This window comes from Chionomys nivalis, chromosome 6, assembly GCF_950005125.1.
Source record: "Chionomys nivalis chromosome 6, mChiNiv1.1, whole genome shotgun sequence".
NCBI lineage: Eukaryota > Metazoa > Chordata > Mammalia > Rodentia > Cricetidae > Chionomys > Chionomys nivalis.
In genome coordinates this window covers 13,468,100-13,494,387 of record NC_080091.1, presented here as the reverse complement: position 1 = coordinate 13,494,387, position 26,288 = coordinate 13,468,100, and the positions used below count along the sequence as shown (strand labels likewise).

General features: G+C 43.9%; 1 long non-coding RNA gene across 1 annotated transcript in view; it reads left to right on the top strand.

Moving 5' to 3' along the window:
- The first annotated feature begins 200 nt into the window (after nucleotides 1-200).
- The window catches only part of LOC130875854 (uncharacterized), a 60,606-nt gene continuing 34,518 nt past the window's right edge, over nucleotides 201-26,288 (top strand). Inside the window, exons 1-2 of the long non-coding RNA XR_009057259.1 lie at nucleotides 201-2,354; nucleotides 24,663-24,743. This is a non-coding gene — a long non-coding RNA (uncharacterized LOC130875854). The remainder of the gene's footprint in view (nucleotides 2,355-24,662; nucleotides 24,744-26,288) is intronic.

The following is a 26,288-nucleotide window of genomic DNA, read 5'->3' as shown; positions in this document are numbered from 1 at the left end:
CTTGCTCTTTTTAGTTGTTGTATCTTGGAACACTTTTGACAAGCCTGCATACTCTATCACAATCTTTTAATGGTTTGTTTTCAGGATACCGTTAGGATCCATATACACTCATCTCTGTGCACTTTTCTCTCCTTCCATCAGTTAAGTACAACATACCGATCAATTCTAATGGTCAGTGAGAACAAGACGGCCAGCCCCATACTACATGGACATCACCCTTTCCTAGCATTGCAGCCTGGGCTCTCTTCTCCTGGATATCTTGTTTTTACCTTTTGCTTTCTTTAAGACACCTACTGTGTACTTGAGGATGATCTTGAACTCCCGATTCTTCTGCCTGTGCCTCCAAGTGCTGAAATCACAGGCATGTACCACCATGCCTGGCTTCTTCCTGCTCTCTCTTGCTTTTTAAGGTTCATTTTTACTTTGTTTTGTGTGGGGCTGTGTGGATGAGTCCAAGTGGATATGTGGAGGTCAGAGGACAGTTTGCAGGCCTCGCCTCCCACCAAGTGGTTTGTGGGATTGAACACAGGCCTCCAGGTTTGGTGACTGGTGCCTTTACCTGCTGGGTCATTTCTCGGCTCTCTTTCTAGTCTTTTGAATCTGTGCCAGCTGGAAGTGAAAATTGCTGCCCCATCATCATTCGACCTTTTAAACTCTGAGTGAGGTGGAGTATATTTTCGTATATCTATTTCCTGTTTTTTTGTTCCTTTTCCTGAACTCTCTGGATCTTTTGTATATTTTCCTGTAGTGTGATCTTCCCGTTATTGGTTCCTCCGACTCACTTTTATATTATAGAAATCATCCATTTCTTTTCTGTGATGGTAATTATTATTTTATCCAATTAGTTGAAACCCAAACATCTTGTGAGACATGTTTTAAAGAGTATCATGGGAAGAGCCATGTTCAGACCTGCTCTTTGACCCTCCCACATAGGAAACTGGACGGGAGCACCTGCTGGATTTCCGCCTGCTTGCAACAGCACAGGCTGTTATGTTCTTAGATGACTTTACTCACGGAGGGTTTCTCAGCGGCAGCCATGTCAGATCCACAGTGAGCCCAAGAAACCTTCCCAAAGATTCTTTGGTTTTTATTTTGTGTTGTGTTCTTTTCGCACAGTTGGATCTTGTCATTACTGCTCATCTGACCAAAATAGTTGGCTTCCAAACTGGAGAGATGGATCAGCAGTTAACAGCACTGGCTGCTCTTGCAGAGGACCTAGGTTCAGCTCCCAGCCCCCGCAGAGTGTCCCAGAGCTCTCTGCAACTCCATCTGCAGGGGCTCCAAAGCCCTCTTCTGGCCTACGTGGGTATCAGACAAGCATGTGATAGGCAGACATACATGTAGGTAAAACAATCATAACCATAAAATAAAATGAAATACATCTTCTTAAAAGGGTAGTTGACGCCAGAGATTCATGTATTTGGTTATAGGGAATTACGTTCAGCAGTTTTTACATGATGCGCCTTAATCATTTATCCCGGTTAACTGGATGTGCTGGCTCTCTGCCTGGTACAAAGATTAAAGATTAGTAACTGGATGTACAAGGTACATTCCCGCCAGTTCAGCTATGTCACATAATTTAGCTTTCTCCTCTCCTCCAAGTGCTGCCCTCGCTCCTCAGGCCCAAATGTGATGCAGTTCTTTCTTGCTAAGTATATTGACTACTCAACAGACACAAACAGGAGGAAAAGGCCTTTGATAGTTTTGATACCCTGGAGTTATATTTGCGAGAAAACTACAACACATTGTTTCCGATAATAAAGCATTTTTATATGTTGCCTTGAGAGAATGATATTTCCTCAGACTTTGGTTTCATTTATGCCCGTGATCCCTAAGAGTGCAAATACGGTAATTATATACACATATGCCAAACATAGCCAAGACATGGGAAGCAGAGAAACAAACACAACCAAGAATATAATACAAAGGATGACATCAACAACACAACAGAGCTAGGCAGAGGTAGGTTAAGTCTTTTTAAGCCAACGAATTATCTCAGGCCTTTAAAGGTGGGCTACCCAAGCATAAATGTATATTAAAGCAAAAAAAAAATAATTGTGATATTTGTTTTTTATATTTTGTCTTGAGATAGGGCCTCAAACTCACTACAAAGCCTTTGAAATCCCACTCCTTCTGCCTTCCACCTCCCACGTGCTAGAATTATAGGTGTGGAACACAATGCCCGGATCATGTGCTGTGTTTGTAGAAGGAGACAGAAACGTCAGTTTACAGCTGTTGCAGCTGTTATGTAATACAGAAACACTAATCTTGTTCCACTCTTCGTGTTCTTTCCTTCTGCACATTTCCCCCGGAGAAGACGCTCAGTGGACTAGAAACACCACCCCCACTCCCAGGTGAGCCGATCTAAGATTCCCTGCCTTGGTCTCCAGAGTGCTGTAATTACAGGGGATACCTTATGCCTAGCTCCCTCTAATTTTCAAGTGCTCGTAGTAGATCTGCTTCAAGGCTGTTATGAAGCCAGCTACTCTGACTTGGTTGAGTCAGAGACTTCCATATTTGTGAAGATAGAGCCGAACTATTCCAATAAGTGAAAACAGGAAACAGCCATGCAAACATGCAAAGGTACATTTAGGGCGGAGCCCAAACTTTCCCTTCACAGGGCAAAAACTAACAGTACCTTCCCTTTCTTCTCAGCAGAGAAGATAATGACACAGAATGTGGTGTATCGTGCCGCGAATACACTTGTTTAAAGTGGGTCTCATGGATGAAACACACTGACAATCATGCCATGTCATAGCTGTCCCGCTTATCCGTATTCATAAACAGAAAGTTTAGAGAATAGTTCAGCTATTTCAGAGGCACACCCAGAAGTTACCACACTCTGTCCCACACCCTGGGCTCACACACTCACCCTGTGCTACCCAGCAAACAGCATGTCAGTTCGCGTTGACTTGATTGTATCGCTAGTATATTCCACCTAGCCCAAACGCTGTGTGAGGGCATCCCCAAATCTTCGAAATCTCTGTTAGCTGGAGATTTTGACTGATTGTTCCTCCCAACCCCCAGGCATACAGAACCACCACACTCCTCATTCTTCTGATTCTAATGCTTTTGCTTTGGTTATTTAATTTGCTTTTCATACTTCACAGAGGAATTTAAATAGCTCAGATGTTTAACTCTTTAGAAAAAAAACAGTTACCAGTCACACACAGCAGCTACTTCCTTTAAGAAATGTCAGAAAGATGCTCATGATGTATTGCCGGGCTTGGGTAGCACAATGTGAAAACCAACCCACGTACTTATGTTCCCCACCAAGTAGGACCTTAGAAAAGAGCATGCAGGTTGGAACGGCGCCATTCCTGTAGTGTATGAACCATGTGTGCATTCAGAAGCTACAGATTCAAACGTGGCAAGCACCATTTCATGACTGGCCCCGAGCACAAGACTCTTGGGAGTAAGCAGAAGGGAACTCTAATGGAAAAGCTTGAATAGAAACAGTTGCCACGGGGGTTTGATTGCTGTTGCTCGTGAGCTCTGGGAAATGGCTGTACAAACAGCCTGAAGACAGTCATGCAGCTAAGCTTGTGGAGGCAATCCCTAATGCCCTGCATGGGAGCACAGGCTGGACAGCCCTGGCTTGTCTCAGAAGACATTTACTCTGCAAAAGTCTCCCCGTCAGTCCTGAGAACCACACGCTCATAAAGAGCCTCTCCAAATCCTGACTGGTGTCAGAAACTGCACAGGGAGACTTTTGCTTTCCTTGGCACAGGGCTTCCTTAACAGTATTTAAAGCAAAAATATCTTAGGATGATGTAATATCGCACACTCTTCTTATGCATCAGCACAACTGAGGAACAGAAGGCTTCTGAGCCGAAATGTGTCTACGGAACAGAGATGGAGGAGGAGCCTGCCCGCAGTAGGTTCTCAAGGAGAGCATGCTCCTGCTGTAGATGAGGATATGGAGGCTTGACGCCTATCGGTTGGTCAGTGACCCCCAACAGTGAACCCCAGAAATGGACTTCTTGGTGCTGAGCAGAAAACTAGTGTTGATCCTCAGAGACAAGGTTGTGTAGTAGAAAGAACTATCCTTGCTTAAAGTCTCAGACCACTTCAGATTTTTTCCAGAATTAGCATTTCAAGTTAATTCCCAAACCCAGTTCAGTCCTAAGAGGCTGCCTAGCGTGGCTGTAGAAAATCCCGTGCAGAAACTCCTTGGGCCTCAGGATAGGAGCCAGTAGCCCTCCCAGGTTCCTCAGTTGCTTCCACCGCTGAGTCCCTGACCAGAGAAGTAAGATTTTTTTTTCCCACCTTTCTGAGTGGATCTCAAAGCCCTTTGCAGACGAGAATGGAGGTTATCCCAGGACAGAACTCTTAGTTTATATTCACCGGATTGCACTTGGCCGAAGTGACTGTCGCAGCTGGAAGCGGGACCAGGCCTCACACTTCCTGGGAAGGCCAGGGTTGATTTGTAATCACAGGATGAGCCTGGATCTCAGGCTCCGACATGGAGTGGTGGCCTTGCTGGGACCTCAGCACTGCGTACGCTGTTTCCTTTAGTCGGCTCGGGGGTCATGAGCTCCGGGAAGAGGGCTGTACCACCAACATGTATAGTTTATTGTGTGCCAGATGCTGCCAGAAGGCTATTGCATTATTGATAGCAACACTTGGAGATAGATGCCGTTAGAATCCTTCCATCTGACAGACGAGAAAGCTGAGGCACAAAGAAACCCTTGCCCAAGAGCACAAGACAGTAATTATAGTTATCTTAAATGCTTGTGATAAGTGGTATTGTGATTTTTCTCAGTTTGCAGACAGGAGAACGAAGGGGGTTTCAGATACTCCAGTACTTACCCAAGTTCACACGGTGTGAATATTTGGGGTCTCAGACAAGGCCATCGTCCATGAGCATAACTATGCAAAAGATACACATGAAGCTAATATTTAAATGTGTCCTGACTTCCTACATTGACAGATAAACTTTTGTAACTGCCCGGAAGTCCAATTCAAAAGAATTTTCAGATCGCTCAGTATCAACCATAAAGAGGAAGTGAACCAGGAGAGTCAGGCCCCAGCCCTGGCCCAGTTGACTTCTCTCCTGGATCTTGCTTTTGGGTACTGTGGCGGTAGCGTCCACCATGCACATGGTCTCTGCAAACCCTCGGCCGTCCCTGAATCCAGAGGACACACCCATCTTTGGGAATATGGATTTAGGAAGAAACAGGCTCATTCTCACCACACAGGGAACTCTGGTCTCTGGCCTGGACCCTGAGTCTTGAAGGGGAGATGTGAGCTACAGGGTGATGCTCTTTGTGCGACTCTACTTCAAGTCTTCACGGGGGTCAGGGTGGTGGGGGCCCCAGGGGATCAAAATGAAGGGCCTCCTCAGAGGGAATGGGTGAGAGTACAGGCTTTTCTCATCCGCTGAGTACAGCATCCTTGCTCCAGAGGACGCCTTCACCATCGCCCCGTCTGAGCCGCTGCCCCTAGTTTTCAAGGGATCGGAAGTGAGTGAGGCCATGGAAAGTAAGGGCTCTAAAAGTAAGGGGCAGGGTGTGCGAGGGGAGGGAGCCTGCGAGATTTCCCTTCTCCCACCCACACACTTCCTCTTTCCCACTGGGTCCGCCTGGGCTGCACAAACACTGTCAGAACAGATCCAACTTCGGCTCAGGCCACACCCTTTCCTTGTTTACAGATACAGAGGGAGCGGAGAATAGGAGCCGTCCTGAAATGATACTTTCAAAAACCGTTAATTCTTTAACCCTGGAAATGAAGACATTTTAAAAGTGAGCTGGCCCAGGGCGAAGCCCCCCCCCCCTCTTTTTTTTTCCAAAAAATTTTAGGGCAGTGAGGGGGCCTGCCAGCGTGGCCAGCCTCTGTCTCTGAAGCCACTTCCTGGCACCTGGCATGGGCTATTCACATGGATTTAGGAGAGATCCTGTCAATTTGTCCAGGCTTCTAAATTTAGTTTCCATACATAAATACAATTTCCTGTGTTATCTATTATAATTAAAATGTTCCGTGGGCTTAATTTTGTATTTGTTGGTGTTCAGATGTCACTATTCACAGTGGCAAGCTTCCATTCGCAAAGAACCAAATCAACACTCCCACTGACCCACACCCTCAAAGCCCCCAGCGTTCATTGCTAAGGAACGGGGGCACTGGCTGTGCATCCAGGTTGGGGCAGTGCTGGGGCCTCTGTATCAGGTCCCACTAACTCCCAACTCGTTCTCTCCTCCTCAGACGCCACTTTTGTGGCACGGGAGAAGTAAAGAGAGAGACAAGCTATCTGCCTGGATATCAGAACTTTGCAGAACCGGGTCTACACCCTAGAAACCATCCAAAACAGCAGAAACAAAAGCACGGTGCTGTGTCATGAACGGTGGTAGGCTAGAGGTGGCCAGAGAATGATCAGGTCCTAGCCGAGGCATGGGAACCAGAAACGGGAAGGTGGTCAGGGACTGGTCTCTCTTTCTTCTAGCCCCTACCCATGTATGGGCCCCCTTCTTTCTCTTTCCTTCTCTCCCTCCCTCCACTTCCCTCTTCCCCTCATCCTTCCTCCTCTCTCCCTCGCGTTCTCCTTACTGCTTCTCCTGCTCCTTCCAGTTCCCAGTGTCTACCCAGGCAGCCCAACTATTGGGCTGCCTTGGTTTGAGTCAAGTGTCCGTGTTTTGTTTAATCAACTGTGACTGGAGGGAATCAGTGACCACCGAGCCCAGGTCCTTCGCTGTGGTGAGAGATGACCTCCGCCAAGTGGAAGTGTCTGCACTCGGAAGAAGGGCCTAGTCTGTCTCAGCGCGTGCCGTGTACTTATTATAAAGTTTGTTTGTTTGTTTTAATCACAACTACTTCCCCATTGCCTCACCTCGGGATAATAAGCAGCCTAGGTAAGGCTTCACACCTGTGCTCCTGCTGTTTAAGCAGAGCCTCGCTGACAGGAAAATGCCGTCAAGACAAAAATCCTTCTCATCATACCTGCACCATCAAAGTCTTTTCTGGCTCCATGCAAGGAAGAAGTGTTGTGTAGAAGCCATCAGGATCACAGTGTGGTCCTGCACTGAGGCTGTTTGACCCGAGCTAGAACATTACTAGTGTCCTCTTGGCTCACTTTTCAGGCTCCGAGCTGGGTCACGATTTACACCGCGTTTACTCCATTTGCCCATTGTGCAAACACAATAGCCGGTTCTGCCCTCTGAAATATCATAAACCTCTCAGTCCATAAATCCTAGACTTGGATATCTGAGGAATTTCTGGCAGATAACCAGGAAACACAGCCAATCTAGATGTTAGAGGAATGTCATGAGTTTGTAGCCAAGTCGGCCCATTAACGCTTCACCCGTATTCCAGAGGAGCACAGGCATTCTGCAATAAGTCTTCAGGGAATGGGCAATATCACTATTACACGCTCTAAGAAATGTGGAAATGTGTATTTGATTTCCCTGATATATGAGTTTATGGGGAACAAAATGCTCATTGTAATCTAAATCTGTGGTCTGTACTGCCAGCTAGCTTGCTTTCTTGCTTTCTTTTTTTCTTTCTTTTTTCTCTCTTTCTTTCTTGGACATGGTCTCATGTATCTCAGGCTGACTTTAACCTCCAGTTTACTATGTAGCCCCAAATGACCTTGAACTCTCTGGTTTTCCTATCTGCCTTCTCCCATGTGATGGGATTATAAGTGTGGAACACTATACCCAACTAGTTTCCATTAACACACACACACACACACACTTTTTTTTTCTTTACAAGACTGGCTAAAGAAAAATTCTGTAACAAAACCAATATATTCTTGCAGTATGTTCAACCTGCTGTCCTTGGCTTTGTGTAGGCAAAGATATCTCCAAATGTATGCCCCTCCATCCCCAATCATAAATTTCTTAAAACAGTACAACTTTTTTTTTTTTTTGCAAATTGGTTGTGCATTTTAGTTGTGCATGAATTTTGTATATGACAACATCATGGTGCAGTATCAAAAGGTTGGCCATGCCTGGCTATAAGCTAAATGTCAGTGACCTTGTTATTTTTCATATTCTGGCCATTGATTGGGGATTCGCTATGAGCAAGATGATGTCTTCCATGTTACATATGCAAAGACAAAGAACACAGTCTTTACTCTCATGACATTTTGGCATCAAAGACAACTCCGTAGACCAATGATGATATTGCAATGGATTCATGGCAAGTACACACAGTCTGCTTGGAGAAACAGAACAGTAATTGCTCAGAATTGTGTGCACGGAGAGAAAACTTCTTGGTAGATCCTGGTAGAGAATGAAATTCAGCCTGCTTTTTACCATTTAAAACAGAGCTGACCAACTAGATAAAGTGGGGGAGAGTATTCAGAAACAGTTAACCAACTAGATAAAGTGGGGGAGAGTATTCAGAAACAGTTAACCAACTAGATAAAGTGGGGGAAAATTCAGGCTATGAGAGATGGAGTCAGGGGATCATGAAAAAAAAAAACCATGATGCATTGTGGGTATTAATGATGGCTTGTTTGGACTGAGACTTTGACCAGAGGTAGCAGGAATGATCCTGGAAAGAGGGGACTGGGATCAGGTTATAAAGGGCTTCAGGGCAGGGTGAAACATTGCAATATTGTTGTAGAACAATGTGGACTCTATAGAATATTTTTTAATTCTTTTTTAATTAAAATTTCCACCTGCTCCCCGTTTCCCATTTCCCTCCCCCTCCTCCCACATATTGCCCCCTCCCCCCACTCCCCTCTTGGACTGCTCTATAGAATATTTTTAAAGAAAACTTTATTGAAGTATAAAATATGTGCTGGAACATGAGCATAAGTATTCAGCTCAATGAATTTTCATGAACTAAACACAGCTGTGTAGCCAGAAACCAGATCATAGCGCACGTAACCAGTGTCCTTGAGGCTCCCTGTCTCCTTCCAGGCAGCGCTTGCCTCCCAAGTGTTCATTGCCCGACTTCTAACATAAGAGATTTGCTTTGCCTGCTTTTGAACTTTAACTAGAATTACGTCTGGCTTCCATCAGTCAGCATTATGCTTATGAACTTTATTCCTGCTGTCACTGGAAAGGAGATAGAGTTCATTCAACCTTATAGTTGTATAATACCCTAGTGCATGAATATGCCATAATTCACATATCCTTATTATGAACAAATATTTAAGTTCTTTCCAATTACGAATAGTTGGGTTGTGGATGTACTTAAACATGTCTTTTAGAGAAGATACATATAAATTTCTGTTAGATAAAATTCCTAGAAGCCAAATATGCTGGTCATAGGCTGAGCATGAATTCAGCTTTATGAGACTCTGTTATGTAATGGTTTTACAAAGTAATTGTACTGATTTAAAGCCTCAGTATCCATATATGAGAATTCTTGTCCTTCCAGTTGGCTTTTTAAAATGTTAACTATTCTGGTGTGTGTGTCTGTATGTCTGTTGGTGCAGTTATTAGAAACTAAATTATGTCCACATCTGTTTTAGGTACTTTTCTATTCCTGTCAAGAGACATCATGACCAAGGAAACTTATAAAAGAAAGCATTTATTTATTTAGTTAGTTTAAAGTTCAGATGGTAAGTCCATGACCAACATGGCAGGAATTATGGCAGCAGGCAGGCATAAAGCTGGAGCCGTAGTTTAGAGCTTACATCTGATCCACAGCACAAGGCAGAGAGAATGAATTATTGACCTAACTAGGAAGAGCCTGGGCCTTTGAAACTTCAAAGTCTGCCCTCAGTGACATACCTCCTTCACAAGACCACACCCCCTGATCCTTCTCAAACAGTTCTATCGGCTAAGGATTAAGCATTCAAATATATGAGCCTATGGTGGCAGGAGAGGGGGGGCTTCTCATTTAAACCGTTACTATAGCCAGGTCTTACTCACAATATTATATGGGGCTCCAACCTCCAATGTGATCGTATTTGAAAAGAGGGCCTTTAAGGAGATCAGTAAGGCTACATGAAAGCTCTCTTTGTGCAGCCCAGAAGATGAGATAGCTGTATATAAACCAGGAAGAGAGATGGCAGTGGAAACTGTTGTAAACAAAATGAATAAGATGATTACAATAAAGCTTTGAACACAAAGCAAGGTCTGTCTTTCCCCCGACATCAAGCTTAGGACAAGCGTACGTTAAATATTGGTCAAACATAACCTGCCATCGTTATTATTCTCTTATTATTGTCACTACCATCTACTATTATTGTGGGCATCCCTGCGTTTACGTAGGTGGCAGACTGCAGCAGTGAGAGCCACACCTCTTTGAGAAGTGGTAGATGTCTCCGCATCCTGAGCCGGCCTGTGACTTCTGGTCAATAGAAGGTAGCAGAAATGATGCGGTGGATTCATTTAATCCTAGAACTCAAGAGGAGTTGAATGTTTTCTGCTCTCTCCTTTGGAGCTCTCCCCACCCGCCATCTGAATAAAGCAGGGCTAGTGTGTCAGAGAGGGTGAGATCACTTATACCCAGTGTCTAAGGGTCACTATTACCATGATGAAACACGATGACCAAAAGCAAGGGGGAGGACAGGGTTTATTTCACTCCCACCTCCATATAACAGTTCGTCATCAAAAGCAGTGAGGGCAGACACTCAAACAGGGAGGGAACCTGAAGGCAGGAGCCGCTACAGAGGCCATAAAGGGGAGCTGCTTACTTACTTTCTCCTCATGCTCAACCTGCTTTATTATAGAACCAGGACCCTCTGCCCAGGGATGGGGCCCCACCCACGATGGTCTGCCTGCCCCATATCCATCACTAGTTAAGGAAGTGCCCTACAGGCTTACCTACAGCCAGATCTTACGAAGGAATTTTCTCAAATGAGGCTCCCTCCTTGCAGATGACTCTAGCTTGTGTCAAGTTGACATAAAACTAGCCAACTTCTCCGGCACTCCAATTGTCCTACCTTATGTCCATATAAGGGAGCCCAGCCAAGACCTGCTGAATCCAAATCAGGTCAGTAGAGATTCCCACTACCCCGTAGACTTGTGATCAATAATAAGAAGCTGCTACTCCAGGCAGACTTAGGTAACTGCTATAAGAAACTGTAGGATAACCGGAAGCACAAACTGAGATACAGGATGTATGCAGAGATGGGAACCTGATCAGCTTAAGACAGAGAAGACATATTTGTGCAGGTGTTGAAAAGATTAGTCTGATCTGGGAGCAAATCCATAATTCAGCTTTAGGTAGAAGAAAAAAAAAACCCAGAAATATGTGACCTTAAAAAAGAGAGTTCTGGGCTGGAGAAATGGATCAGTGGCTAAGAACATGTATTGTTCTTCCAGACCTGAATTTAATGGCCAGCACTGTGTCAGGTGGCTGCGTTCCAGGAGGTGAGATGCCTCTGGAATCCATGCCCCCCATACACATGGTTACAAATAAATACATCTTGAAAACAATAAAATAAAAAAGAGTTCTAAGGAATTAACTGGAGAAAAATACCACGTAAGGAGGTGATAAGGAAGAAGGTGGTAAGAAGAAACAGCCATGAAAAAGGAGCCTGGGCATATCACAGTGGTGGGGAACTTGAGGCCTTTGGTTTGATTAGCACCAACTCTTTTCTCTTTCAAAAAAACAAATCCACAAGCCGAAGAAGGAAACCAGAAGTGAGTATCATAATGGAAGACAGGCATGGGCGTTTAGCACTGCATAAGGTAGAACTAGGTTTAGCGGTTAGAGGAAGGTAGGAATAGCTGATCATTGACCTCTAGATTACCTTGTGATTGGGTGTAGAGGGGGACCATGGAGTAGGCCTAGAAAAGAGTTACCAGGCAGACCACGAAGGAGCATCTGTGCTGCCCTAAGGAATCTGGATTTTATTCGGAAGGGTTTTTAAGCAAAAGAGCAAGTGAAGTAAATTTTCTGTTTGGCAATTGCTCTGTAACAGTGCGTTGCCTAAACTGATTAGGAATGTGACAGGGTCAAGGACATTGGTTGGGAGAATATCCAAAGAAAGCTGCTGAGACAGGATGAGGGCCTGAGGGGAAGGAGGGAGTGCCTAGGAACAAGAAAAGATAAATTCAAGAAAACGTTAGGAGCCAGAACTGGCAGTGCTTTGTGACTGACTGCATGCGGAGGTTCAGAAAATCATTTTGAGGGCATACGGTTCTTTTTACATAGCCAAAATATCAAACTGTAATCCAGGAGTATACCCAGGCCCTAGGAGACACAACATGAGGTTAGTCTTCGCTAGTAACCTAAGTTACTACCGGGTAAGAACAGCTTCCTGGAAGCTGCTCTTGGCAGTGTCTTTTAGCATCTCCCAGTAGAGCTAAAGTTCATTGTTCTTGGCCTCTGCCCTCTCATCTTGCAGCTGCTTTGGCTGCAGGCATAGGAATAGCAACAGAGGGATGTCAGCATGTAGATGGCCATGGAAGTGATCGATAAGGCAGCCAGTTCGAGCTAGCTAGCTCTTTTCCCTACTCCATGGTCAGTGCCGGGTAGCCTGGTATTGGCTGCCATGAAAATGTGTGCACCCCAGAAAGCCGCCCTCCTTGCCACCACCCAAAGCAGTTTGTTAAATATTTACCACTACACTTGGGGGTGAGAACGGGGTCCTCCAAAGAGAGCACATACGGTAAGAGGGCAAGGTCTGAGAGGGAGCACTGAGAAGCTAACCTCCAGAGACCGGACAGGGATGGAGGAGTTGCAAACAGGGAAAAGTCAGACATTAGAGACACGGGTGAAGGGGAATTTGCAAAATAACCATGTGGTCCTTGTCAAGATAGCTGCAAAGCAGCCAGATTGTGTGATGGACCCCAACTGCTGTTCTGACCATGGCTTTTTTTTTTTTTAAAAAAAAACGAGCATACAGGTGTGTGTGTGTGTGTGTGTGTGTGTGTGTTATACCACGTGTATGATAGTTTCCACAGAAACCAGGATGGGGTGCTGGATCCTCTGAGGCTGTGAGTTATGGGCACTGGTGAACCGTCCACTGTGAGCGCTAGAACCCAAACTCAGGTCCTCTAGAAGAGCAGCAAGTGCTCTTAACCACTGAGACACCTCTCTAGCCCCAAACTAAGTATAGTATTTTAAAAAGTAAATGAAATCAATTAAAAGGACTGATTCATGGTTAAGCCAGTAAATGATCAAGGTTCTGGAATAATCAGTCCATGATTTTAACCTATGTGTATCGGTCATTTGAACCAATGAGTGACATATAGCCAGCAGGAGAAGTGACCTATTCAAACTTGCTATTCCATCACTAGACTTAGGCATTAAATGTCACATTGTATTATATTGAAACTAATAAAGACTTTACAGATGGTCAGTACTCTGATTAACTAACCAAGGAGATTAAATCAGAAAACTGTCACTATGGATACACAGCCAGCTGCAGGGACAGGCAGGACCAAGCCTCCTAACTGCCTATTCAGAGAGCCTCTTCCTGTGAGTGACAGATGGAGTTAAATTGAATGGACTCTTGCAGCAATGTCTAGAACCTTTCTCACCTCTTTATTAGAACTCGTTGGGTCTATTTTTTGCTCCTTACGGATGGTATCTCCAGTAAGACCCATCCCTGACTCTGACTGTTGGAACCAGAGAAACTGAGAGTACCAGGGGCCATTTTACTTTTCTGTTTTCAGAACTACTGTGTTAAACAAAGTTCTCTGGTTGAGAACAATCTTTTCTTGTCTTGATTAAGATATAGGGCTGCCGTTAGGTGTGTATTTAACAGATCAAAGCAGGTGTTGGCTCAGGTTCTCATGACTTTTCTCAGCATGGCAAGTACCTGTTGCGGAGGCATCCAGGCTGAAATATCCTGCCCCTACCCTAAGCCTTTCCAGTCCCTGAGCTTTCACCTCCCTTCCCTCTGCTCCTCTTTCCTATATAACTCAGCCATTATGGCTATGTGGTTCTCTCTTCATTCCCAGGTGCCCCCTTTGATCCCTCTTTCTTCTCTTCCTGTCTTGACCTCTCCTCCTCTCCTGGCCTGGTTCATCTGAACCCTTCCAGATGCTTCCAGCTGTGCTGTTCCTCATATCTACAATAAGCCTCCTCAACCATACCTTGCAGCAGTATGTAGGAGTACATACAAGGTAACTTCCCCAACATCTTGGTTAAGATGACCCTGTGGTATAAACCAGCTAAAGCAACAATTCCAGAACTTCTCAGTCTTACTGAACCCTTGGCTTATCCTTACACTAAGGAAGCAACAGCAGGTCTCCAAAACGTTTTGGACTAAGAAATTCCCGGGTTGTAAAGATATACTCAGGCAAACAACGGACAAAGGCAAAAGCAAAAACAACAAGAACACTGACGTAGAGATGTGTGTCTAACTACTCACAAATCTTTGCTAACTGCTTAATACCAAGCTTCTAGGAAAGTTTTAGATAATGAACAACATATCTGCAAATATTGCATGTTTGATAAAAAAAGGTTTATAAATTCTTTTTTTTTTTTTTTTTTTTTTGGTTTTTCGAGACAGGGTTTCTCTGTGGCTTTTTTTTTGGAGCCTGTCCTGGAACTAGCTCTGTAGACCAGGCTGGTCTCGAACTCACAGAGATCCACCTGCCTCTGCCTCCCAAGTGCTGGGATTAAAGGCGTGCGCCACCACCGCCCGGCTCAGGTTTATAAATTCTTGAAGTTATAAAGTTATACACAGCTTGACAGAAGCTGACTTAGAAATGTATGTCTAACTACTTATGTCTTTACTAACTGTTCAACACCAGGCTTCTAGAAAATTTAAACAAGGAACAATATATGTTTGGTAAGTAATAAGGTAAATAATAAATAAGGTTTATAAATTTCTAAGGCCGACTCAGTTTAACAGTAATTCACTTGAAGATATATGTCTAGCTTCTTTGTCTTTGCCAATTTTACTAAGATTTAGCTATTTGGATACATTAAGTCATCTAAGAAACTGTGATGTTCTATAATGGCGTGCTATAAAAGGAATAGTAAAAAGTTATATTGAAACCCATTTTGTAAGTTTATCTCTTTCAGCGTGAAGTCTGCAAGCAAGGCAAACTATTTCTGTGTCTGCCTTCTCAGCAGAAAACCCAATAACTCTAGGAAAGTGAGGCCTGAGGCTTGATTTTACATACGAAATGAACTAACAAGGCAGCTGCAGCCTTATGGGAAGGTTTGTTTGCTGCTGTCAACATAAAGTCACAGTTAGCTGTCATTATCATCAGAGGTCTGAGAAGGAGAAATTAGAGCAGGAGGTATAATCCAAATGGCCTATGTATCAATTAAAATGACAGGGACTTACCAATACCTAGATGGTTACCCTAGGCTCCTAGATGGTTTTTTGTTGGGGGCAGAGGTTGTAGGTCTTTGGCTGTCACGCAGGACAGCATGACATCATCACCTGCTGCACAGGGCAGCTTCAGCCTTTAGCTGCCAGACTCTCCTGTGCAGGAGGAACCTGGGAAAACTGACCTGCTAGGGTGAGGCAGAGTAGGGCAGTCAGCTCCACAGTGGCCACAGTGTGGGCAGAGCGCTGATGGCAGGTAAGACGTGGGGCAGTTCTCCCCAGCTTAATGTTACCATAATTCAGGTGGAGTTGTCTTCTTTGGAGAACTTAGGGTTGCCACTGGGATCTGGCATTTCTGTCATGGGAAACTTTCTCATTAAACACTTTAAATTCAGCAGATCTCTGAAGAGTTTGAGGACGATTATCTAAAAGTATACATGATTTTAACAAACTTGACTTGTTTTTAGTTGCTTGCTTTAGGCTTAGCCTTGAGAGCGTGCACAGGAGGCTAAATAAAACTTGTCATTGTAAGTGAACTACACTTGTATTTAACATGACTAACAAAGTTTTGAGAACATTGAAGAATTTGATCATTTATAAGGTGAGTGCTCAATAACTTGCATGTCTTAATTATCTTTAGCAGTTTACAACGAGTTAGTAGTTTTTATAAGATTTTATAAGATTAAGTGTAGTGATGGGGCGAGAAGGCCTGCTTTTAGAAGGAAGAGTGGGCTGCATTCCTGCTGCCCAGCTCCCAGCCACCTGGCTAGCTTATGCCCCGAAATAACAACACACAAACTGTATTCATTTAAACACTGCCTGGCCCATTATTTCTAGCCTCTTCTTGGCTAACTCTCATATCTTGCTTTAACCCATATCTATTAATGTGTGTAGCACCATGAGGTGGTGGCTTACCGGGAAGATTCTAACCTACGTCTATCTTGGGCCGGAGCTTCAAGGCATTTGCCTCACTGCCTTCTTCCTCCCAGCATTCTGTTCTGTCTACTCTGCCTACCTATGTTCTGACCTATCAGGCCAAGTGGTTTTCTTTATTAATTAACCAATGAAAGCAACAGATAGATAGAAGACCCACCTACATCAATTAAGATTTTACAGCTTTTCCCTATTGTATGAACTCTTTTAATCTTAGGAAAGATGGCTGCCTGCCACATGTTTGCTTCCATCCTAATGAGGTCATCAGCCAAGAGAGAGGTGAATTACATGGTTGTTATTTTTAAAATAGCTACTTTTCTTAGTATATCTATTTTTAAATAAGAATTGATCTAAGTTGCATTATAGTATATTCTAAACATAGGTTGATTCACATATAGAATGTTCAGTCAATTAAGACTACCCATGTATAGATTTTTAAATTATAATCCTTTTATTATAAGTTTTAAGCTAAAATTTGGCTCTAGCTGTCCTGGAACTCACTTTGTAGACAAACCTGGCCTTAAACTCACAGAGATTTGCCTGCCTCTACCTTGCAAGTGCTGGAATTAAAGGAGTGTGCCATCACACTCATTGTTACAGATTTTTTAACCATACCCAATGATTTTCAAATCATGAGATATTTGTAGCATAGTTCTAAGAGATGTTTTGAGAGAAGGAAGATTATAGAGATAAGATTTTTTAAGAGTCAGAAGTAGAGAAACCTGAGAGATGAGAGACTTAGAAGTGGAGAGCAGAAAAAAGCTGATGTCTAAGAGGTTCTGTGGTCATTTGTTTATGCAGTGGCAGAAGCTGTTAGAATATGAGAGAATATGAGGTCAAGTGTGCCATCTTTGCCCATTGATTGGCCAAGACATGTATAGCCAGACAGTGGGGCTTAATGAACTCACTGAGTCCAAGGAGGAAAGGAGAAAGGGTTACAAAGCAAACTCTGCTGGAGGAAGTTCCTGTGAGCTCCAAGAGAAATGCCCAAGAAAGCATAGACAAGCTGCAGGACTTCCTGGAGGGAGCTGAGAGGGAACAGGATAGGGAAGTATAGGAGCTTCTCCTGAGGAAAGAGAGGCCCAGGAGAGCTCAAGGAAGAGACAGAGCAAGCATTGTGAGGGGAGGGGAGGGGAGGGGAGAGGAGGGGAGGGGAGGAAAAGGGCCATAGTAAAGGCTCAGGGGGATATAAGGAAGCTACCTGACTTCCAGAATGGAGCTAAGAGACAGAAAAGGGGCAGGTTTACAGAGGCCCAGAAAGGTTTAAGCAGATCCTAGGGGAGGAGAGGTAGAAGAGGATAAAACAGCTGAATAGGTGGACCGGGAGAGGATTTGGGGAAAAGGGAAGGGGTAAGTGTATTGATAGAGAGGTATGCCATGTGGGGCCACATGAGGCCTGGAGGGTATAGTAGATTCCAAAAGCCAGAGAGACACTTATGAAGTAGACGGGGAGAGGAACGGTTGGAGCGTATGGTGGGAGGAAGCAGCTGAGAGGCAGACTCTAGAATTTGGAGTCCAATTTGGTGGGTGGGAGAAGTCATCAGGAATTAATGATCCTTATATACCTTAGAAGAGTCAAACACCAGCTTGGTTCAGAGTGACTGAGTTCTTGGAAGGAGGCTCGTATATGCCAGTCCTGTGGGTTTGGCACCAGATGAATGAAAAAATGAGGACGTGACTGGCTCAAGGTATGGTGGAGGAGAAGGTTTATTGCAGATATGAGAGGAAGAATGGCCAGACTGAACCAGGCGGGCAGAATGAGCAGGGCCCTGAGCACAGGGTAGGGGTGGGGAAATGAGAGAGGAAGAAAAGAGAGAGGGAACAAAGAAAACACCTGGGAACCAAACACACCAAGACACCAAGAGGACCAAGAGGACTGCAAAATGGCTGGGTTATATTGGGGTCAGAGAAGCTGGGGGAACGGAAGGGAAGCTCAGGGCCTGCAGAGTTTAGGGTAGGGATGGGGTATACCAGCCTGGGTGACTCTGTAACAGGTGCTTGTGCGTAGAAACTAAGGGAGACCTAGGCCAGCAACTGCTTTGGTATGTTAAGTAGGCATCTCAGCCATTTGTCCCAGTCTTCTGCATAAGGTTTCTGTTTTAAAATCTAATTCTATTTCCATCCATTTGCATGCAAAATTCAAGAAGTCGTTGTTTTTTACTGCTGAGTAGTACTCTAATATGTATATATTCCATACTTTCTTCATCCATTCTTCCATTGAAGGGCATCTAGGTTATTTCCGGGTTCTGGCTATTACAAACAATGCTGCTATGAACATGGTTGAGCATATACTTTTGTTGTATGATAGGGCATTTCTTGGGTATATTCCCAAAAGTGGTATTGCTGGGTCAAGGGGTAGGTTGATCCCGAATTTCCTGAGAAACCGCCACACTGCTTTCCAAAGTGGTTGCACAAGTTTGCATTCCCACCAGCAATGGATGAGTGTACCCCTTACTCCATAACCTCTCCAGCAAAGGCTATCATTGGTGTTTTTTATTTTAACCATTCTGACAGGTGTAAGATGGTATCTTAAAGTTGTCTTGATTTGCATTTCCCTGATCCCTAAGGAGGTTGAGCATGACCTTAAATGTCTTTTGACCATTTGAACTTCTTCTGTTGAGAATTCTCTGTTCAGCTCAGTGCCCCATTTTATAATTGGGTTGATTAGCCTTTTACGGTCTAGTTTCTTGAGTTCTTTATATATTTTGGAGATAAGACCTTTGTCAGTTGCGGGGTTGGTGAAGATCTTCTCCCAGTCAGTGGGTTGCCTTTTTGTCTTAGTGACAGTGTCCTTTGCTTTACAGAAGCTTCTCAGTCTCAGGAGGTCCCATTTATTCAATGATGCCCTTAATGTCTGTGCTGCTGGGGTTACACGTAGGAAGTGGTCTCCTGTGCCCATGTGTTGTAGAGTACTTCCCACTTTCTCTTCTATCAGGTTCAGTGTGTTCGGACTGATATTGTGGTCTTTAATCCATTTGGACTTGAGTTTTGGGCATGGTGATAGATATGGATCTATTATCCTGAGTGAGGTAAGCCAGACCCAAAAAGAAGAACATGGGATGTACTCACTCATATTTGGTTTCTAGCCATAAATAAAGGACATCGAGCCTATAATTCGTGATCCTAGAGAAGCTAAATAAGAAGATGAACCCAAGAAAAACATATAGGCATCCTCCTGAATATTAACCTTCATCAGGCGATGAAAGGAGACAGAGACAGAGATCCACATTGGAGCACCGGACTGACATCTCAAGGTCCAAATCAGGAGCAGGAGAGAGAGCACGAGCAAGGAACTCAGGACTGCGAGGGGTGCACCCACACACTGAGACAATGGGGATGTTCTATCAGGAACTCACCAAGGCCAGCTGGCCTGGGTCGGAAAAAGCATGGTATAAAACCGGACTCGCTGAACATAGCGGACAATGAGGACTACTGAGAAGTCAAGAACAATGGCAATGGTTTTTTGATCCTACTGCATGTACTGGCTTTGTGGGAGCCTAGGCAGTTTGGATGCTCACCTTACTAGACCTGGATGGAGGTGGGTGGTCCTTGAACTTCCCACAGGGCAGGGAACCCTGATTGGTCTTCGGGCTGATGAGGGAGAGGGTTTGATCGGGGGAGAGTGAGGGAAATGGGAGGCGGTGGCGGGGAGGAGGCAGAAATCTTTAATAAATAAATGAATAAATAAATAAATAAATAAAAAGAAAAAAATAAAATCTAATTCTAACATGGCATAGTGGCACATGCCTTGAATTCCAGCACTCTGGAGGTAGAGGCAGGTGAATCTCCTGCCTGCATAGAAAGCAACCTCCAGGTCAGCCAGAGCCACAGAGGGAGGCTCTGTCTGAAAACAAAATTAAGCCAAATTATTGGTGAAAAGAAGAAAAGAAAGGAAGGAAGGAAGGAAGGAAGGAAGGAAGGAAGGAAGGAAGGAAAGAAGGGGAAGAGAAAGAAAGGAAGGAAAAGAAGTATGAAGGGTAATTTAAGATTTTCAGGAAATCAAATCTATCTCCTAGCCTTACTCTTTTCAGCTTTTCAAAGGACCGAAGTTCACAGCCTCAACTCACTGAACAGCCCATGTCCTGACTGTGGTTTAGCAGCTTGCTAAATAGTCCCATGACTTCGGGGGTACAGCCTGACTCCCTTCCATCATTTTGTTGTTTTAACTTCAGCATGGTGGCTGTGTCTTAATGAACTGTTATTTCAGCCACGGGTTACCAACCTGCTTCCCTAGCATTGACCTGGACCCCCAGGCCACAGCCTGATGGGAACTCTGTTCTGTAGGCACTGCAGACAGTGCTGTCACTGGTGCTAAAGGTAACTTTAACTAAATTGTGATCGTTCTATCTATAAATACGACTCAAGATTCAAAGGTTGGGGTGAAAACCTGCTAGCTCAGCGAGGCTGGGTCACAGCTAGCTAACCTTCTCTCCTTGCTTGCTTCTGTTAGTATTCAAACATCTGCACTGGCCTGACCTTGGAGTACACATCCCCAGCTGTACCTGCTAAGAGCACCACCTAGGTGCATTCACTACATTCTCTTTTAAAAGGGCCTGCCCACCTCCCATCCCTCCTTTTCTCTTACTGTCTCCATATGTCTGTCTGTCTGTATGTCCATCCATCTGTGTGTCTCTCTACTCTCTCCCTTCCTCTCCTCCCTTCTCTTCTGTCCCCAGAGGCCACTCTCTCCTCCCTCCTTTTCCCATTCACTTTCCCCCAATAAAAAACCCGTCCGTCTGAGCTCTGTCACATGGCGTCTTTCTCCCTCATGCCACTTTTTATAAATTATAACAGCTTCTGCTTTGCCAAGCCAGAAAAAAATGTGCCACTCTAAATCCTGCCTTGCTGCTTCCTGTGTCTTTCTGTTTCATCTAGATGCACTCTGGGGATATATCTATGATTACTCTCTGTCAACTAGTTGCTAACTCAGCCTCCTGATCCAAGGTTGATTTTCTTTAATTAACACAATGCAAACATATCAAAGTGTGATGGAATACCCCCAACATCACCTATCATAAGGTAACAAGCCATTAGGCTTCTGGTAAAATATAAAATAATTGAAATGGGTTAATCTAAGATGTAAGAGCCAGCTAGGAATAAGCCTGAGCTGTTGGTTAAGGAGTGTTGTAATTTATATAGTTTTTGTGTGATTATTTGGTCTGGGTGGCCAGAAAACAAAAGCAGAGTCTCCATTTATACCTTACTGTTACTTGCTTATCTAGTTAACCCTGTTGCTAGACAGAAGCCAATACTTCAACGAAATGACCATAGCACTTATTCCCTGTTGTTATTTGCTTGTAACTGCAGTCACCCTATGCTTCCCACTAGGACCTAAATTGTTCATTTCGTACAATGGTACTTAATAGGCATCCAGCCTCTTTCAGACACTGACTAGTTGAGGCTCCTTAGCCCAGAATCTTCTTTTTCTCCCTTTAAAATTTTCTTTCTCATCATTGTGAGTTGAATTATGCATATTCTCCGGGAGCCACTTTTGCTTCTTTGCAAATGAGGTAAGACATCTGAGGAAATTATTCACATTTCTATTTTTCAAAATATCTTCTCACTTTTGTGTGGGTGTTATTCCCAAATAGATCAGTTTGACAGTAAATGCAAATAATGCTTGCCATCATCGGCCTCACTTGCTTTAATTTTTACTTTCTCCAGTAGATGAAATAGCCTTTTTTCAGTTGTCTCTTGCTATGTGTCCCTTTTAAATCTTACTCTTTAAAATATTTATTTAAAAATAATTTATAATAAAACGAGAGAACCTGCCATCATGATTGGCATGACTCAGCTGCAGCAGGTGCCTCAGTCAGTGCTCTCAGTAGATGTTACAAAGCTTTCCACGCCTTGAAACTGCTGCCCCATCGGTGTCTTCTCTAATACAAGCACACATTAATTTATTTCACATATTTTGCCTATTTTTTTACCTGCCTGTCCTTATAATTGGTTACTGTAAGAGAAAACTTCTAAGTAGTTTTTCAATGCCAGGAATCTGAGGTGACTTAGACACTGTGGTCCTTACAGAGACAACACAGCAGAAGGCCTGTTGCATGCAGACAGCATATTGAGAAGCTGAATCTTGGGAAACTTGCCAGGATTGCATTTTGACCTTGAGCCCGTAATTGAAAGCAATGATTTCCCCAGTGTCAAGGTGACTTGGCAGCACGATAAGAGGGGTAAGGACAACAAAAAGAGTTTTCAAAAACAAAATTTATTCGATTTCTTTTTAAAGTGAAGTTTATGCCTCTTTTATTTTTCGGAGGTAACTCTTCTTTGTCTGTAACATGAAGATATGCCAGCAATGATAAACCTTCCTCATAGTGTCTTCACTTGGCAAAGTAAAAATAGGTGATTGCTATAATACCAGTTTTTCAAGACATTTGGGGATTATTGAGACCTCAAAGTCTAGAAACGAAGCAACTTATTTCCTCATTTTCACTTATTTACAGCACCCTCTCATGACTTTGTTTCCCTCTCTAGTATCCAAACGAGATTTACTGTTTTCCAAATCAATGTAAAATTCAAGCTCTTGCCTGTACTGGTATGTCCTTCTAGTCCAGATATCACGGATGTTTTCTTGTGATAATTACTCCAAGGATTTACACGGAACAAACCCACAGATACGTGTGAACTTGAACATAGGTAGTCAATAAAAATTTATTCGGGGTATAGGTTTTGACAAATAGTGGTAAGCATGGGGTTATGGGACATTATCCAGGTTGCCTACTTGGTGACTTGGGGTGGTGCCCAGGAAGGGAGACACCACTGCAGTTGGAGGTTGGTGTAACTGAAGGTTTCTCGCCCAGCCTGGTCCCACAGTCACTTTTAAAATAGCTACTCAGAGGCTTAATATTAATTGCATACTATTTGGCCTATTAGCTTAGTGTTATTATTAACTAGCTCTTACATCTTAAATCAACCCATTTCTATTAGTTTATGTTTTACCACAAGGCTTGTAACTTTGTTACTTCACATCTTGCTTCTCTGGCAGCTGCTAACCTCTCCCTGTATTCAGTTTGGCTTTCCTGCGTAGCTATATTCTGCCCTGCCATAGGCCAAAGCAGTTTCTTTACTAACCAATGGTAATTAAACATATTCACAGCATACAGAGGGGCATCCCACATCAGGTTGAGATAATTTCATGAGAAGAGTGATATTTGTGTTGAACTCTGAGTGATGACGAGGCGTTGTTACTGAGATTGTGAGAAGAGCAATCCAGGCCCGGGGCGCAGCCTTAATGCGGAATTCGACTTTCCAGGGACCTTGGATTGGAATCGGGAACAGAATTCAAATTTCTGTTTTGAACACACGCAATTTAAGTTGATCATTGACATCCAAGGGGACACTTTGCATCTACAGCTAGGTGTGCCAGCATTGAAAAGCATCAGCCCTTGAATGACATTAAAGTTAGATAACCAATGGTCCTATAAAGTGATAGGACCAAGAGCTGTATAACTGTGAATCTAACGTTCATACACTGAGGAATAAAGGCAGAATGATCGGCAAAAGAAACTGAGAAGGAGCCACTGGAGAGGGGGAGAAATCCAGAGGGGTTCAAAGACAAATATTCCAAACACGAGGGGTTGACTGCGCACAAATGCAGTGTTGGTAGTTTTTTTTTTTTAAATTCAAAAATTCTTTTCACTAATTTTGACAATGAATGCAGGAGAAGCAAAAGTGGACCCCTAACTTTATTGAGGCAATGCCTAATTTAAACTAAACTATGATCCCACTTCATCGCTCAGATGGGCTCAGATCTCTGCTTTCTTCCTGAGCCTAAGGACTGAGAACCCTGCTTTCTCTAGTTACTTTCCCATGCAGAAGATAACGGCCAGGTCAGCCCTTCACCACAGGCCTGCCTCTGAACCACTGTTTGAATCTGAAAACCTGTTTTGCTTTCTTGAATACAGAGAAAAGAAAACACATTTTGTGAGCCTCTGAGTCTGCTCAAATCCCACCACAGATTCAAGCCAATCTCCACTTACCTAATAAATGTAGATTAAAAGTTATTTGCATAAAATAGCTATGATTATGATCAGATTCCCCATCGCACTTCTTTTTGAGACCTTTGCTGGTTCTCAAGAATGTTCCATATGCAGAACATATTTAGAGAGGGCAGAACATTTGTGAAGTAGATTCCTGTGATGTTTCCCACATTCGTTTTGGAGTGAGTGATTCTTGGTGAAGATGGCCTGGGACAGTCAAAGCTGCCTGGAGAGTTTTGCCTTCTGGTCTTTGTGTTACATCCTCACTGTCATTATCCCGGTTTTGTATACTGCTTGGACAGAAGCACAAGATAAAGATAATTGGACTTGAGTTTGAGATAACTAAGTTCTGCTCTGAGCTCTGGGCAAGCTAAAACTATCAGAGTATCTCAAGTAAATGGACTTGTTTGATACCTCAATTTAACTTTTTAAATTGTTTTATTTCTTGAGGAAACACTAATATTTAAAAAGTTGTCCAAAGAATAATTGTGATTATATTTGTATGTATGATTTTACCAGGAAATACGATTTATCAGTGAGAGTAAAAAGGGAGCACTTTCCAAGATGACAATAAATTAATCCATGTGCTTATCTGCTCTCTTGAATAGAAATGATTTGCATCATTACTGGAGAAAACTATTCAAACCAGCCTCTACACGCGCAGGATCGGAAAGTCAACAGAAAATCAGGTACAATATTGCACTGAACAAAGATCCCACAATCTTTTCAGCCTGTTTTCAAATGTCAGGAGGTCTTTCTGACCCTGCTCACCTCTGTGTGTGATCCTGAGTATCTTGTGTACACCCGTATCCGAGCAGAGCAGTGTGTGTGATCTCTGTGAAGCTTTCCCGACCTTGGGAGGCCCACCATTTTATTAGCTTTACAGTGGTGACAGCCATGCTTTGGAATGGTTTATTAACCAGATGAGGGCCATAAAATTCCTAAGAGCCAAGGGTGGCATCAGACACACTCATCTGACTCCAAAATCTTTGAGTCGCTACTTAGTACTCATTATTATTCGAGTCAAGAGAAACGGTGAAGATGAAATACTAAGGACTGTGAATATATTACAAAATGTAAGGCACTTCCGCTGACTCAGTGGCAGCCTGCATGGCTGTCAGGTGCAACAAATCAGCGCTGGGAAGGGAACGCCCCCCCCCCCCAGGCTTTATTCTGCTCACCCACCGAGCGGCTTTGCTTGATGCAGCCTGTACTTCCCACCCCCTGGGTTTTACCTCTTGTCTTTAGTGGGTGGGTGCCATAGATGGCTTTCTTGGACCACTTTTTGTTACATCTGTGAAGAGTATCTACACTGAAAACTTCCCACTTTGTTCTCTCGGCAAGAAGAGCAGAAATTAGAATGCCCGTCTGAGACCGGCTGCTCGGGGAAATGCTTATTCCCCAAGAAAGCACTGCGCGGAAGAGCAGCAGAGGCCTGCCTTGACCGTGAGGCTGCAGTGCTGTGTAGTGGGGCGTCCGGGATGCTGGCTCTGTTCCTTTCTTTCCGGGGACATCTTACTTATCTCCCAGTCTCCTCACCTCCTGTCTCCCTCGTACTTCCATTTTCTCCCCTCAGTTGCCTTCCTAGCCTCTCTGGCCACCTGTCTCTTTCTCTCCTCTCTCCCCATCCTGTTATTGCTTTTCCTTCCATCCCTAATTTGGGCCTCCCTGCCCCTTTTTAGGAGTAGTTGCTAGAACCATGGCCTCATGAGTAGAAGCAACGCTGTATCACCAGCCCAGTGCCTTTTGTCCCCACTGCTGCCCTTCCTGGTCTGCTCTCTCCTCTTCCTGCTCTACCACTTGCCCTGCTCTCCTTCCTTCCCTTCTGCCCTTTCTCATCTCTTATTTCCTTCCTTCTTCAGTCCCATTCCCTTCTCTTTCTCCAGGACCCTGATACAAGATATCTCATAACTATGGAGACTAATTTAGAGACGCTATGGAATTGAAATCTAGAAGGACTTGCTGCCTTTCTTCTTTCTATGTCCACTTCACCTTATCCATGGGTAGACAGAATTAGAAGCACTGACCTAAACCTCGGTACCCTGACTCCATCCTCATCTTTGCTCAGCAGCCTATTGAGGACTTAGACAGACACTGGAATGAAGCCTTGCTGAGTTGGTTCATAAGGAGTGAAGTGAGGTTTGTACCACTGAAGCCGGTAAAGAGAATGTGTGACACATGGAGGCCAGACCTCATGGTGAAGTAGAGTGCCCTCCCCAGCTAGTCGGAAATAC